Source organism: Pleurodeles waltl, chromosome 7 (assembly GCF_031143425.1).
Source record: "Pleurodeles waltl isolate 20211129_DDA chromosome 7, aPleWal1.hap1.20221129, whole genome shotgun sequence".
NCBI classification, from domain to species: Eukaryota; Metazoa; Chordata; class Amphibia; order Caudata; family Salamandridae; genus Pleurodeles; species Pleurodeles waltl.
Genome location: NC_090446.1, coordinates 554,139,523 through 554,153,226, shown reverse-complemented (window position 1 = coordinate 554,153,226; position 13,704 = coordinate 554,139,523).

Below are 13,704 nucleotides of genomic sequence, written 5' to 3'. Positions count from 1 at the left end.
GCCGTCTCAAGAACCGCTGAACTGGGCCCCGCCGTCTCAAGAACCGCTGAACTGGGCCCTTCAAGGCAAGAACCGCTGAACTGGGCCCCGCCGTCTCAAGAACCGCTGAACTGGGCCCCGCCGTCTCAAGAACCGCTGAACTGGGCCCTTCAAGGCAAGAACCGCTGAACTGGGCCCTTCAAGGCAAGAACCGCTGAACTGGGCCCCGCCGTCTCAAGAACCGCTGAACTGGGCCCTTCAAGGCAAGAACCGCTGAACTGGGCCCCGCCGTCTCAAGAACCGCTGAACTGGGCCCCGCCGTCTCAAGAACCGCTGAACTGGGCCCTTCAAGGCAAGAACCGCTGAACTGGGCCCCGCCGTCTCAAGAACCGCTGAACTGGGCCCCGCCGTCTCAAGAACCGCTGAACTGGGCCCCGCCGTCTCAAGAACCGCTGAACTGGGCCCTTCAAGGCAAGAACCGCTGAACTGGGCCCCGCCGTCTCAAGAACCGCTGAACTGGGCCCCGCCGTCTCAAGAACCGCTGAACTGGGCCCCGCCGTCTCAAGAACCGCTGAACTGGGCCCTTCAAGGCAAGAACCGCTGAACTGGGCCCCGCCATCTCAAGAACCGCTGAACTGGGCCCCGCCGTCTCAAGAACCGCTGAACTGGGCCCTTCAAGGCAAGAACCGCTGAACTGGGCCCTTCAAGGCAAGAACCGCTGAACTGGGCCCCGCCGTCTCAAGAACCGCTGAACTGGGCCCCGCCGTCTCAAGAACCGCTGAACTGGGCCCTTCAAGGCAAGAACCGCTGAACTGGGCCCTTCAAGGCAAGAACCGCTGAACTGGGCCCTTCAAGGCAAGAACCGCTGAACTGGGCCCCGCCGTCTCCAGAACCGCTGAACTGGGCCCTTCAGGGCAAGAACCGCTGAACTGGGCCCCGCCGTCTCAAGAACCGCTGAACTGGGCCCTTCAAGGCAAGAACCGCTGAACTGGGCCCCGCCGTCTCAAGAACCGCTGAACTGGGCCCTTCAAGGCAAGAACCGCTGAACTGGGCCCCGCCGTCTCCAGAACCGCTGAACTGGGCCCTTCAGGGCAAGAACCGCTGGCCCTTTGGCAGACGTGGCAGGGCAGGATCTATCTCGGGCAGGGCTGCAGGATGTCCTCTGGCCAACTTGCCTCCTCCAGTGGCAGTGGGGTCTGTTATGGACTGTATGGACTGTGGCTTTGCTCTCCCCAGGATGGCCCAGTGGGCAGGCCACCCACTGTATGGACTGTATGGACTGTGGCTTTGCTCTCCCCAGGATGGCCCAGTGGGCAGGCCACCCACTGTATGGACTGTATGGACTGTGGCTTTGCTCTCCCCAGGATGGCCCAGTGGACAGGCCACCCACTGTATGGACTGTTTGAACTGTGGCTTTGCTCTCCCCAGGATGGCCCAGTGGGCAGGCCACCCACTGTATGGACTGTATGGACTGTGGCTTTGCTCTCCCCAGGATGGCCCAGTGGGCAGGCCACCCACTGTATGGACTGTATGGACTGTGGCTTTGCTCTCCCCAGGATGGCCCAGTGGGCAGGCCACCCACTGTATGGACTGTATGGACTGTGGCTTTGCTCTCCCCAGGATGGCCCAGTGGGCAGGCCACCCACTGTATGGACTGTATGGACTGTATGGACTGTGGCTTTGCACTCCCCAGGATGGGCCAGTGGTCATGGAGTCCCCTCGTGGATCTGGCGTCGTGTACTCAAGTGGCTGAGGTGCCCCCCCTTCCCTTCCCCCTGAGGTGCCTGTCCTATTTTCTTTCTGATGCCCCTGCAGTGTTCTCTCCGTGGAGTTCTTGTCGTGGGACTGGGCCTTGCCCCTTTGCACAGGACCCCTGTGATCCACGGACAGTGGTTGGACTACATTTAGTAGCTGTATATATTTTGTACATAGTTTATTTATTTATTTGGATTACTGGTGTCCATATTTCAATATATCTGGCCGTTTATGATCTCTTCTTTTGGTCTTTGCATTATTTCGGAGGGGGGTGGTTTGTGGGTTGTGACAGTGATCTGTGGGAATGCATTGATGTGTGTGTTGTAGTGGGTGTGGGTGGGTGGGTGTGTGCCGGTAATCTTTTCCCTCCCCTGTGTCGTAGGTGCAGTACTCACCGATGTCTTCCGCGCCGCCGGGCGTGCTCCTGGTATATGAGGAGGAATAGGAGTGCGGGGATGACCTGTAACTCTGGCTCCATACTGCCGGAATCTCGCGTGGAGTGCGTAGAGGTGAGCGTTTTCCCGTTCGTAGTCTGTTTCCGCCGTGTTCTTATCGGCGGTGCTCCCGCCCCGGAAAAGGTGGCAGATTGGTGGGTCGTAATAGGGTGGGCGGTACTTTGTCTGCCGCCGGGCTGTTGGCGGGAACCGCCGCGCTGTTTGTTTGTACCGCTGTGGCGGTCGGAGTGTTAAGTTGGCGGGCTGTGTTGGCGGTTCCCGCCAGGGTCAGAATGCCATTTTTAATACCGCCGGTCTGTTCGCGGTCCGACCGCCGCCTCTCCGCCGACCGCCAGGGTCAGAATGAGGGCCTTAGTTTCTACATGTGTCTACCTGTTTGCCCCACAAAAAAAGGACAATCAAAGATTGTTAAATACAAATATTGAAAAGTAAATACCATAGCAAATTAAACAGAACAATGAGTGAACTATTTTAAAACATAGTTACAACTGCTGTAGACTACACAATTTTTACAGTCTGGGGACACCTTTAGATATATATAATGCAAACAGAGTGAAAAAAGTGTTTGTGGGGATTTGTTTGTTTCAGACACATTTAACAGCAGCGAATTAATTATTTTAATGTGAATATTCAGATTTCTGTGCAGGAAAGTGAATCATTCTAAAACTGTCTTCTTCAGCAACTTGACTTTCTCTTCATATAAAAGGAAAGAATATCCTGGCATGCCTTTCCTACAAATATGCAAAGATTACCCTCCTTTAGGAATGACATTTTCAACATTAGAAGCTGGCAAACACAAAAGACCCTTGCATGCAAGGTGATCTGTAGTAGCCATGCCTACACCCTCCCCTTGGCCCCTTCAGCTCAAAGAAATGTGAGGTGGCTATCTTTATTAGAAAATGACTGGCATGCAAAGTCCTAAAGATGTGGACCAGATCCTAAAGGGTATCTTTGCAAAGATCTCAACTTTAGACAAAGTTCTAATTATAAGCTCAGTATATGCCCCAGTCTTTCAAAAGTTTCTTGTTTTTCATCTCTAACCAGATTGTTCTTAGAATTTGCCCAAACCCATGTATTGTTGGAAGGGTTCTGGAATCTGGCTGTGGATCTTTTTCTGCATTGCTCTGGATCACCAGACAAACAGGATGCCCAAGATAGGGTGATCCTAAAGGATGTGATAGATCACTCTGGACCAGTAGATAAATGGTGTATCTTTCACCAAGGAGACATGCAATATGGGCACAGGATCAGTCTACATATAAATTAGTCAAAATTGACAAATTTGTGTCAGTTGGCTCCTTAATGTCCAACTTATTTTGCTTTATCGTATTGGGGACAATGGTTGACCACTCACCAATCCTTTTGCTAGACGTTTCGCCTCAGCAAACATTCTATAGGAGGTAGCTAAAGCTACATTAAGAGGTATGGTGATGAGGGACACAGCCCATGTAGATAAAAAACATAGAAAGTTTAGAGTTGTCCAGGGACTGGCACAAAACACATGAAAAGCATCATTTGGCTCAAACACACCTAGCCTAAGAAAATGAAAAATGTGTGCTGAAAACTAATTTATCTTAAAAAATAAATGTATATTACACCGAATGAAGTTGAGGATATTTGAAGACGGAAAAAAGCAGGATTCCTCCCTGTGGCACAACTGCCACACAATCAATTACACTCTTCGATACCAACAAAGACAAACATGAAGTAGGCACTGACATGCTTCATATAATGCAGGCATTCACTGACTTTTTCAAAGCCATATACATATCTGAAGTAATGAATGCAATGGAAGCAGAAGTCCACTTTATGGACTTCCTACCCTTTTGACAACAAAGGGCCTCCTAGAAGGAGAGATCCTCAAAGATGACATAGTGACACTGATCACTGACTTACCCTACAATAAAATGCAGAAAGAGACAAAGGTGGTCATTCCAACATTGGCAGTAAAAGCCACTTACTGCCGTGCAGAAGACCGCCAACACACCGCTGTGGAAGCAGAAATCCGCCACAGCTATTATGACCCACAGCACGGAATCCGCCAAAATTCAGACACCCACACAAGTACGCCACACCAAAGGTCAGTGATACACTGGCGAAAACAAATCCTCCACTGTCACGCCAACAGAAATACGCCCACACTATCACGACACGTCTTTCAACCGCGGTATTACATTGGCGGTACACACTGCCGCGCTCAAAATACACACACATATACAAAACACTACCACATTGGTCAATTCCAAATACACACACCTGATACACATACACACACCACTCCCACACACACAATACAATATAAAACACACACCCACATCACCCACAAACCCCTATGACAACAATTACTGAGAGAAGGCCAGAGAGACACACCACCATCAACAATACTAGCATCCACAGGCACACAACAACATCACCCACATAACTTCTACGCACCTCACACTACACACCACTACATATCAGCACACTTATCACCCCACACACCACCCCACACATCACCTACACCACGCCATGGCAAGGCAAAGACACCCCAGGTTCTCGGAGGAGGAGCTCAGGGTCATGGTGGAGGAAATCGTCCGGGTAGAGCCACAGCTATTCGGAGCACAGGTGCAGCACACCTCCATGGCTAGGAAGATGGAGCCATGGCAAAGAATACTGGACAGGGTCAACGCAGTGGGACAGCACCCAAGAAATCGGGAGGACATCAGGAAGAGGTGGAACAACCTAGGGGGAAGGTGCATTCCGTGGTCTCAAGACATCACCTGTCGGTTCAGCGGACTGACGGCAGACCCCCACCTCCTCCTCCACTACTAACAACATGGGAGGAGCAGGTCTTGGCGAGTCTGCATCCTGAGGGCCTCGCAGGAGTAGGTGGAGGAATGGACTCTGGTAAGTCAATTCTTAACTATTACATCCCCCACCCTACCTGCATGCTATCACATACCCCCCACCCTCACCCTCACCTCATGACTCCAACTCATCACAAATGTCTCAATATCACAAACCACACATCCCAACACCAAGCCATGCATGCAACAACAAAGCATGGACACCCATCACCAATGCATGGCCACTGCACATACCCATACACCCCCCTAAACCACCATCACACAAGGTACCACACAGGAATGCAAGCACTGGGGTACACGGTCACCAACCCATTGCACAAAATGCCACACACAGATGTAATAAACATCCTTTTATACCCCTGCAGGACCCCTACCCAACGTCACTGGACAGGAGGGTTCCCCTTACACAGTCACCCGGCCACCACAGACCTTACCCCCTCTGGAAACACCAGCACAGCACCCACCCAGCGGGCCCATACCTCTGTCCCCAGGACACGTCAATCAGCAGTGTGTCCACCACTACAGGGAACCCAGGATAACCCACCACCCCAACAACAACAGGGACCTGGGGGCAGTGGTAGTGGGCACACGGTCCAGGGGACGGAGGCCCAGGAACACAGGGGAACTGGGAGGGCTGCTGTGCAACAGGGGGCGGACAGGCCCAGGGAACCCACTCTCCATGAGGCCCTTTCCAACATCATGGGAGCCTACCACCACTCCCAGGAGATGAAGGCAACGGTACTGGCCAAGTTTCAGGAGAACCAGCGCCTGCAGGAGGAACAGTATTGAGGCTTCAGGGAGGAACTCATAGCCATCAATTCCACCCTGGGCACCATCGTAGGGGTGCTGAAGGAAGTACTCAACACCAGGACGGACACTGTGGCACTACAAGGGGCCCCTGACACTAGCATGGACGATGAACTGCCCACCACCTCTGCCGGCGCTAGTGGACAGGAGGCACTGCCACAGGACCACCACACCAGCACCCCACCCCCTGCAGAGGGAGAACCACCTCGCAAACGGTCCCTGAGATCCAGGACAAAGACAGAGAACGATGCCAAGACCCCCGCCAAGAAATGAGACCACCCTGATTTGTCATCCTACTGTCCCACTTTGTCACCCTGTCCATCCTTAAACTGCCCCAGCTCCACTTCCTATGCCCATTAGGGCAATGCACCTGTGTGACTAATAGACTGGACTCTGCCATGGACATTCCTCCGCCATCACCCCTCACCATTTTACAACCCCCTCCAATATTGAGCACTTAAATAAACACCCTTAAAGCACAAAACAATCTGGAGATTGTCTGTGATTTCGGAATACTGTATTAGCAGTCACTGTGGCAAAAGCTCTTTCATTTGTAATGACAACATACTTAGGCCACACAACTCTAGTCCATGAGGAATCAAAGCAGATGTCACACTGTGGGACCCACATCTGTGAAATCGTAAGGGAAAGTGACAACTCAGTGACCATACACTGGGTGAAAACGACAGACAGTAGAGAGGTAGTAGTGTTTAAGCACATGTAGTAGGCAGGTCTGTATTCTTACCTGTGTTTCACTGGAAATATTGCTGGATCACTGAGTCCCTGTTGTCCATGTCTTCTTCTTCTGCTTCCTCGTCTTCACTGTCCATAGGCTCCACAGCTGCAACAACACCGCCGTTTGGACCATGCTCCTGCAGAAAAGGCACCTGTCGTTGAAAAGCAAAGTTGTGAAGCATACAGCAGGCCACGATAATCTGGCACACCTTCTTTGGTGAGTAGAATAGGGATCCACCTGTCATATGGAGGCACCTGAACCTGGCCTTCAGGAGGCCGATGGTCCGCTCGATCACCCTCCTAGTTCGCCCATGGGCCTCATTGTAGCGATCCTCTGCCCTTGTCCTGGGATTCCTCACTGGGGTCAGTAGCCATGACAGGTTGGGGTAACCAGATTCACCTGCAAATGGCGAGGGACAACTGTTAGACACACACTAACCTGCAGGGATATCCCCAGACCCACACAACCATTCCCACTGACTTGCTTCCAGGTGCTCACCTAATAGCCACACACGGTGCCTCTGGAGTTGACCCATCACATAAGGGATGCTGCTATTCCGCAGGATGTAGGCGTCATGCACTGAGCCAGGGAACTTGGCATTCACATGGGAGATGTACTGGTCTGCCAAACATACCATCTGTACATTCATAGAATGATAACTCTTCCGGTTTCTGTACACCTGCTCACTCTTGTGGGGGGGACCAAAGCCACATGTGTCCCATCAATGGCACCTATGATGTTGGGGATATGTCCCAGGGTATAGAAATCACCTTTCACTGTAGGCAAATCCTCCACCGGAGGGAAAACGATATAGCTCCGCATGTGTTTCAGCAGGGCAGACAACACTCCGGACAACACATTAGAAAACATAGGCTGGGACATCCCTGATGCAATTGCCACTGTTGTTTGAAATGACCCACTTTCCAGGAAATGGAGCACTGACAGCACCTGCACTTGAAGGGGGATTCCTGTGGGATGGCGGATAGCTGACATCAGGTCTGGCTCCAACTGGGTTCACAGTTCCTGGATTGTGGCACGGTCAAGCCTGTAGATGATGATCACATGTCTTTCCTCCATTGTCGACAGGTCCACCAACGGTCGGTACACCGGAGGATGCCGCCATCTCCTCACATGTCCCAGCGGATGCTGCCTATGAAGGACAACAGCTGCACATAGTCAATCAACTCAGAGGTACGTACCCACAGCTTACACAGAACACCAATCATAATCTAAAAAGTGGCCTGTATGTGTGTTGAGTCTAGGCCTAGGTATATGTGACGCAGTTGAAAATGAAGCCATGTGGGCCCCTGAAATGGCGGCTGCCTGACCTCTAAAGTGGGACAAAGGAATGTGAGGGAACTGTGCTGGCGTTGTACACCGTTGCAGTAGGCGGTCGAAGACCGCGGCGCAATGCTGCATTGGTTAATATTGGACCCTATGGGTCCCAGGAGCCAATGACGATGTACGCCAGCAGTGACGGTACGCACCACCGCGGACGTGACCGACATTTTCTATCTGTTCAATCACTCAATACCTGATCTTCGACAGGAGAGGACCTACACTGCAAGTGCTGCTGTGATCTCGGTCTGGAAGAGACAATGGCTCGAGTGTCTGGGGAAAGGGCCCCTGCCTTCACATCGGAGGAGTTGGAGAAACTCGTGGATGGGGTCCTCCCCCATTACACGCTACTCTACGGTCCTCCAGACAAACAGGTAAGTACACTGGGAGCATGCTGTATGGGCTATGCCTGTGTGGAGAGGTGAGGATGGAAGAAGGAAGGGGGGAGAGTGTGGCGTGCATGAAATGACGGTGAGTGCATGTGCCACATGGCAAGGGTAGGGATGGGGGCCAATGACTGTGATGGTGCAGTTGGTAATAAGTTTCTCTTACCCCTCTTCAAATCATGTAGGTCAGCGCCCACCTGAAAAAATATATTTGGCGTGCCATTGCCAAGGACGTCCGGACCCTGGGGGTCTACCACAGACGGAGCACCCCCTGCTGGAAAAGATGGGAGGACATTCGCCGCTGGAGCAAGAAGACGGCGGAGGCTCAGCTGGGGTTGGCCTCCCAACGTGGGAGGGGTGCCCGTCGCACCATGACCCCCTGATGTTCTGGATCCTGGTGGTGGCGTACTCAGAGTTGGATGGGTGCTTGAGGGCATTACAACAGCCACAAGGGGGTGAGTACACTCTCATTCTGCTGATTTAGCACGCAGTGGAGGTGTCTGGGTGGGGGAGGTGGGCTGTGGGTTTCCCTAGGCCAGGGCGTGTTCCATAGACAAGGTCCCTCCGTAAGGCAGGCCATGTGGCACCCCACCGCACTTCTGTAGAGTGCCAAGTACACCTAGTCATGCCCCTGTGTCATCTATGTGTGCAGATGTCGTCTATAGCCTAATAGGCCATTTCACTGGAATTGAACAGTGGAGCCCAAGAGCGTGGCGTAGTGCAGGGGGCTTGTGTGTCTGTTGTGTCCGCCAACGGTAGCGGTAATGCATGCACTCAGCATGTCTTTCTTCTGTCGTCCCTCCCCTTTTTGTGGTCTCCCTGTTCTTGTGTGCATTAGCATCATCAGGCGGAGGAGCAGTGGCACCGGAGCACAAGGGGGCTGCATCCCACATGGCCATGGAGGGCCACACTATGGAATCGGACTTCACCAGTGGGACGGAGGGTGAGAGGAGCGCCTCGGCGGGGATAGGAGCTGAGACCATCGACACGGACTCGTCCTCTGATTGGAGCTCCCTTGTGGTGGCCACAACATCTGTGCCCCCCATCTACAGGTACAGCCGCCACCCCCCCTTCCAGCACCGCCCTCCCAGCAGCCCCTCAGCCTTTGCCCCGTGCCCGCTCACCCGGGAGGGTGAGCATCACCTTCGCCCCAGGCACCTCAGGCCCTGCCCCTGTCACCCCTGCTGCCCTCAGTGAGGAGGCCATTGACCTCCTCAGGTCCCTCACTGTTGGGTAGTCTACCATTTTGAATGCCATCCAGGGTGTAGAAAGGCAGTTGCAACAAACAAATGCATTCCTGGAGGGCATTCATTCTGGTCAGGTGGCCCTACAGCGAGCTTTTCAGACTCTGGCCTCAGCACTGATGGCAGCCATTGTCCCTGTGTCTAGCCTCCCCCTCCAACTTCCTCCACCCAGACCCAATCCCCTGTACCCCAGCCTCTCCCAAGCACACCTCTAGACCAGCATGCACACACGTCAACACACAAGGGAAGCTCAGGCAAACATAAGCACCACACATCCCACAGGCACTCACGCAAGAATCACACACATGCAGACACACCAACATCCACTCCCTCCACTGTGTCCCTGTCCTCCTCGTCTCCCTCCTCCCTCCCAGTCTCGTCTACACTCACACCTGCATGCACTACCTCTACAGCCACTACTACCATCACCAGCACACCCACCACCACACCCCGCTCACGTGCAGTCCCCACCCCCACTACCATTCACACGTCCCCTGTGTCCTCTCCCAGTGTGTCTGTGACGCCCCCTCCCAAGATACACAAACGCAGGCACACACCCACGCAACAGCCATCCACCTCATGGCAGCCTCCAGCGCATGCACCTTCACCCAAAGTCAGCAAACAACCACCTCCTACAACCACAACGTCTTCCTCCACTCCCAAACCCCCTCCAGCTACCCGTCCCAATGTGTCCAAAAAACTTTTCCTGTCCAACCTTGACCTCTTTCCCACACCTCCCCCACCCCGTCTGTCTCCTAGGTCCTGAACTAGCAGCTCAGCCACAACATCTCTGGGACCAGTGGTGCCTGTAGTCACCGGAATCTGGAGTGTACCAGCCACCAGGGCAGCCAGTGTGGCACGGTGCCACAGCACAAACAGTCCCCCACCTGTGAAGCATCAGAAGTTGGCCAGTGGCTGGCGGGAGAGGGGGAAGACTCTAGCCACCAAAGCCGCTCCCAGGGATCCCGGTGGGAGTGTGGAGTCAGCTGCGACACCTTCCAAGGTGGGGAAGGGCCACAAGAAACCAGGAAAGTCTGGGAAGAGCAGCACGGTGGAGGAGACTGCCATCATCCCCGCTGCCCAGGAGGCCACAGCCGTTATCCCAGCTGACCAGGAGGCCACAGCTGTCATCCCCGTTGACCAGGAGGCCACAACCGTCCTCCCCGCTGACCAGCAGGCCACAGCCTTCATACCCGCTGACACAGAGAGGACCGCCAGCACAAGCCCCGCTGGGCTAGAGAGGACCGCCAGCACAAGCCACGCTGGGCTAGAGAGGACCTCCAGCACAAGCCCCGCTGGGACAGTGAGGACCACCAGCACAAGCCCCACTGGGCTAGAGAGGACCGCCAGCACAAGCCCCGATGGGACAGAGAGGACCCCCAGTACAAGCCCCGCTGGGCCATGAAGGACCGCCTGCAAAGGAGCCCGCCGCTCCAAGCACCGCTGAATAGGGCACCGCCGTCTCAAGCACCGCTGAACAGGGCACCGCCGTCTCAAGTACCGCTGGCCCAAGAGCGCCAAGGGCACTGACGCTACTGAGTCCGTCACAGGCAGAATGAAGCCCTCTGGGCACCATGCCCTCTCCAGAACCAGTGGAGAGATCCATCCACTATCTCTGTCCTTAGCAGGATGAAGCACTCTGGGCACAATGCCCCCTCCAGAACCAGTGGAGAGATCCATCCACTACCTCTGTCCTTAGCAGGATGAAGCACTCTGGACACAATGCCCCCTCCAGAACCAGTGGAGACTGTTATCCACTTGAGAGACTGTGGCTTTGTACTCCCCAGGATTGAACAGTGGGCAACCCACCCACTGTATAGATTTGAGAGACTGAGGCTTTTCACTCCCCAGGATTGTACAGTGGGCAAACCACCCACTGGAGAGACTTGTGAGACTGTGGCTTTGCACTCCCCAGGATGGAACAGTGGGCAAACCACCCATGTAGAGACTTGAGAGACTGTGGCTTTTCACTCCCCATGATTGTACAGTGGGCAAACCACCAACTGGAAAGACTGAGAGACTGTGGCTTTGCACTCCCCAGGATGGAACAGTGGGCAAACCACCCACTGTAGAGACTTGAGAGACTGTGGCTTTGCACTCCCCAGGATTGAACAGTGGGCAAACCACCCACTGTATAGACTTGAGAGACTTTGGCTTTGCACTCCCCAGGATGGAACAGTGGGCAACCCACCCACTGTATAGACTTGAGAGACTGTGGCTTTGCACTCCCCAGGATGGAACAGTGGGCAACCCACCCACTGTATAGACTTGAGAGACTGTGGCTTTGCACTCCCCAGGATGGAACAGTGGGCATGTGGCCCTCTCGTGGATTTGGCGTCGTGTACTCAACCGGCTGAGGTGCCTCCCCTTTCCCTCCCCCTGAGGTGCCTGTTTTCTTGCTCTCTGATGCCCCTACAGTGGTCTCTCCATCATGGTCGGGGATCTTGTGTGGACCCCGCCCATACCGTGTGGGCCCATGTTCCACGGACTTGATTGGAGCACTACCTGGACTACTATGCTTGGTGTATATTTTGTTAATGGTGTATATATTTATTTTTGCCTACTTGCTTTTAATATATTACAATGGTTACACTCATTTTCTTTTGTCTTTGTATTCTTCCGGGGGGGTTGGGGGGTGTAACTATAATGTATCATGATGTATTATTAGTGTGTGTTGTTGTGGGTGAGGGTGGGGGTGTTGCGTGTGTGTGTCCCTGTTTTTTCCTTCCCCCCTCCCCTGTGTCGTAGGTGCAGTACTCACTGTGGTCTTCGCTGCTGGCGTTCGGGCTCCTGGTAGAGGAGCAGGAAGACTATCGCAGGGAGAATTTGGAGTTCCGGCTCCATGGTTCCTAGTTCCTCGTGGGGTGTGTAGAGGTGAGCTGTTTCCCTTCGGAATCCTGTTTCCGCCGTGTTTTTATCCGCGGTGAATCCGCCCCGTAAAAGGTGGCGGATTGGTAGGTTGTGATACTGTGGGCGGTACTTTGTCCTCCGCCTGTCTGTTGGCAGTGACCGATGCGCTGTTTGTTTGTACCACCGTGGTGGTCGGAGTGTTAAAGTGGCCGTCTTTGTTGGCGGTTTCCGCCACGGTCGTAATTGCAAAATTTTTACTGCTGGCCTGTTGGCATTCTTACCGCCACTTTAACACCGACCGCCAGGGTTGTAACGACTACCAATTTCTCTGTGGAATTTTACAAATTGATAAACCAACCTTTATGTCAGTGCTTTACACTGCTGGGAAACAAAACTAACAGAACACTAACTGCCCCCTTCCAAAATGCCCTTAGCTCATTGATTCCCAATCCTGTAAAAGACCTAATTCACTGGACCAGTTTCTGGCCTCTCTCGTTGATTAACATAGGCATTACAATCAATGTGCTGGTAAATACACTATTCAAAATAATTCACATTTTAATGCATGACCATCAAGTAAGCCTTATACCAAGGGAGAGCCTTGGTCCCCTGCTCTGTCTCCCTTAAAAATCCCCAAAAGAGGATATAGTGATCTCCCTTGATGCAGGAAAGAGAAGAAAGTGTGGAGATGTTATTTATTTAGAACTCAGGAGACAACTTGACTAGGATTGGGGCTTAGAGAGTTGCTGCCTGAATGCCACTTCTGTTTGTCTTGGCCCCAGGACCACTGTTTTCAGGTGTGGTGGACATAAAAGGTACTCTACTTAAAAAGGTTGACAATATTTCACACTTTTTTTAGAAGTCAAGAACTCCATCTAACACTTACTATCACAAATCACAGCAGAGTCTGCTTTCTTAGGGGCTACAGGGGCTAAAGTAACCTGGAAGAAATGTGAGGTCCTCCCCTTGTGTAGAGTTACAACTATGACCATTAAGGAGGATTTCAAGTAGGTGCTGGAATAGCTCGAATATTTAGAAATTTTACAGAAGAGAGGTATAATGTACATGGTAGTGGATAACTTACTCCCACTGATAGCAAAATTTCCAAACACTTTTCCCTATAGTCCTTTCTCTATCTCTCCCTTTAGATCATCAAAATTACAGCGGTCACTAGTTTTAATTACTTATTAGGTATATCCTCATTCAAAATCCAGAGAAAGCTCTTTACAGTAATTGCGGAGACATCTTCTCCTTTATCTGTGGCTCAGTGAAAATGTGCCCTAAAACTAGCAAATTAGATGCGGATAC